Below are 3203 nucleotides of genomic sequence, written 5' to 3'. Positions count from 1 at the left end.
AGGCAAGCACGGAGAATAATGGGCTAATTCAGCAGTAAAAATTCTGTCCCAACTGAGCAGCAACAGGCCACATCCAGCACCCAAGCTGGGGAGGTGCCGTGTACATGGCCAGAAAGAACTCGTCAGTCAGGAGTTACACCCATTGGACTGGCTCCATCTTTTCTCCACGGGGCTTCCTGAACTGGCACGTCCTGGCCCTTGACGGCATCAGGGGTTGCTGTGCTACTCTCAGGAATGCCAGCGCCTCCATCTTCCGAGGCCGTTTGAGTTTACACTGTGGGGATTTTCACAATGCACCATGCAGGTGAGCTCCAGCTTCGTGGCTGGCTCTGGAGGAGCTGAGAATAAATATAACTGGGGTTTCCTTTGAAGGTGGGACTTTTTTTCCAGCTCAAAGTACAGGCGTGGGCTGGTTGGTGAGCGAGATGGATCAGGGGTTAAGGTAGTTGGGACGCTAACAGCATGAGGGCAAGGGGCTCACTGGTATCAGGTGGTGAGTTTCAGCCTGATGAGTTCAGGGTTACCCCAACTCGTTAATGTCATAACCTGTAGCTAACCAAGTGGCATGTAAGACATCATTGGAAAATGACCAACTTACTGATCACGAATATTCTTGCATGATGTGTGCACAAGTTATGAATATGTCCTGGAATTATGTTCTTAATGCGTTTGGCAAGCAATGCATACAGTGGTGGTGGAACACTTTTTATAGTGGGGGAGCTGCGCACCCCCCCTTACTCCTGTCTGTACCTCCTGCTGCCCCCGAGAGGTGGGGCCGGGAGCAGGGCCATGGATCTGGGAGTGGGGGACGTGGACAGGGATAAGGGGGGGCCGAGGCTGGGGCCATATCTGCGGGTGGGTGCAGAGCCCCGGGCGCGGGGCCGGCAGCTGGGACCCCAGGTGCAGGGCCAGGAGCAGAGCCCCCCGTAAAACCTGGGGGTGCTGCAGCACCCATCCACCCCCCGCACTACTAGTTCCTGCGCCTATGAATGCATAAGCCCAGTCTGCCCTAGAGAAAGGAATGTGTATTTGTTTGGCTGTCCAGCTTGGTTGTCAGGCAGAGACAATGAATGGCCATTTAAATATAAGGTGATCAAAGCTATCAACTGGGGGAGAAAACAGCTTGGCGTCTTCACCCTAGCAAGAGAGAGAAACTTTGTCTGGGATATAAAGACAGGTTCGGAAGCTCACATGATAAGTAATTGAATTAACTGATTGTATACAATGTTCCTCTGTTATAAAAGTGTATCAAGCAGGGTCACAATGTTCCTGTGTTACACAAGTGTATCAAGCAGGGTCTTCTCTGAAAGCTAATGACACACTTGTGATTAATATCATTGTAAAATGGCTGTGTTAACACTATATGAGGAAATACAGATACTTAATGAGATCATGCTTTAAAGCCTGTGACCAAACTCAGGGAGAAGCAGGTTTTCTCCCACACAGTTGGGAAGGCAACTACCTACCTGTCTCCAAAGGTGGGACCCAAACCAACGGAAACCCCATTCAGCAGGGGGATGGGAAGTCCACAGGAAGGAAGGAATAGCATGAGGTCATCCTGTGTCTGATGGGGGCACAACAGTAAGTTTGGGAGGATATCAAGACAGAGGAGAAGCCATCACTGGACAGACACAAGGGGACAGACGTCTTGCACGCTGGGAAAGATGGGTCCTTCAGCCACGGAAATTGAAGTCTCTGGGAATGGAAGTTTGGTAGCTTGCTAAGTTAGGTCTTAGCCATTAGAAGCATATTTTTGCCTTTGTTTGTTTGTGACCCTTTCTAACTGTATCCTTCCAAGTGGTATCACTTCAATCATGTCCTTTTGGTAATGAGCTTGTTTTATTTTTACAATAAACCAACTCAGCGGCGTGCTTGAAGGGCAGGGGGTATTTACCCCAGTTAATAAGCTGTTGTGTGCTTTTGTCTCTTTAAAGGAGAAAACGGACCTTATTATTTCTCTGCATGTTCCAGGAGAGGGAGGGACACTTCAGAGCAGATGGTTTGGGGACGCTTAGGACGGGGCGTGTGTGAGGGTCACCTTGGCAAGTCATAACCAAGGAGTGGTGGGTAGCAGGGCGGGGCTGTTGCGTTGTAGCCAGCTGCTGGGGTCAGAGCGCTGAACCAGCATGCTTGTCTGCTGGCTGGAAGCATCCAGACAAGAGAACCACAACAGCAGCAGAGCATTTTGAGGCACTCAGGCTTACAGGGCAGGCGCTGGTCTGGATTGCACCCCAGAATATCACAATAGTCACAGAACAGACTGGCACTTCTCAGTGGGGCTTTGCAGGAAGTGCTAATACAGGGTCAGATTCTGCTACTCTTGTGAATTGACGAAGTGAGACAAAATCAATTCGGGTCAATCAGAATGTTTTTTTTCAATCATTTCAAGACATTTCACGTTGGTTTAGATCTTTTATTTTTAAATGTGTTTGACCTCTTTTTAGGTATAAATCAAGTTAAATTTCTAAATGAAAAGCAATTTTGACCCAAAAAACTGAAAACTTTTTGTCTGAAAAATGTCACAGTTTGAACGTTCCCTCCCCTCAGTGTATTTTCGAGTCAGGAAATTTCATTGAATCTGATCCTTTCCCGCAAACGACTTTGGCCTTTTGATCCATTGGCATTTTCCGGCAAAAGAGTTTTGTCAAAAAGTTCCCACCCAGCTGCAGCATCGGCGCCCCCTAGTGACTGGCTGACTCGAGGGAAGTAAGTAATGCACCGTAGAATGGCTTGAGCAAATTCTGGAGGGTGGACGCCCCCACAGAGGCCCAGTGAGGGCTTCTCTAAAGCAAGATACTGCGTGGCGAGCTAGAGTGTGAATCTCTGGCACACCAGCTTGCCATGCAGTATTGTGCCATGTGGTTCCTGCTACAGCATAATGGAAGTTGCAGAGTGCGGCTTGCCCTACTACAACTGGGAAGTGTCATGCGCCAACTTGCACTCTGTTTCACACGCTGGCTTGCCGCGCAGTAATTTGCCATGTAGACAAGCCCTGACGGTTTGTCTACACGGCCTTGCAGTTTGGACTTGGGCACGCACTGCAGTGCGCACCGGTGTACGCTGCAGGCACAAACTAGAAGGAACCTAGTGCACATTAACATAGTCCTGTTTAAATGTTAACACGAACGAGGTACCTTTTAGTTCATGCCAGCAGCGTCCAATGGGGCAGTTAAAGAGTAGCACACGGCACACTCCTGTAGTCC

Source organism: Emys orbicularis, chromosome 19 (assembly GCF_028017835.1).
Source record: "Emys orbicularis isolate rEmyOrb1 chromosome 19, rEmyOrb1.hap1, whole genome shotgun sequence".
Classification (NCBI taxonomy): Eukaryota; Metazoa; Chordata; order Testudines; family Emydidae; genus Emys; species Emys orbicularis.
The sequence above is the reverse complement of the archived record's forward strand: the minus strand, read 5'-3'. Positions refer to the sequence as shown.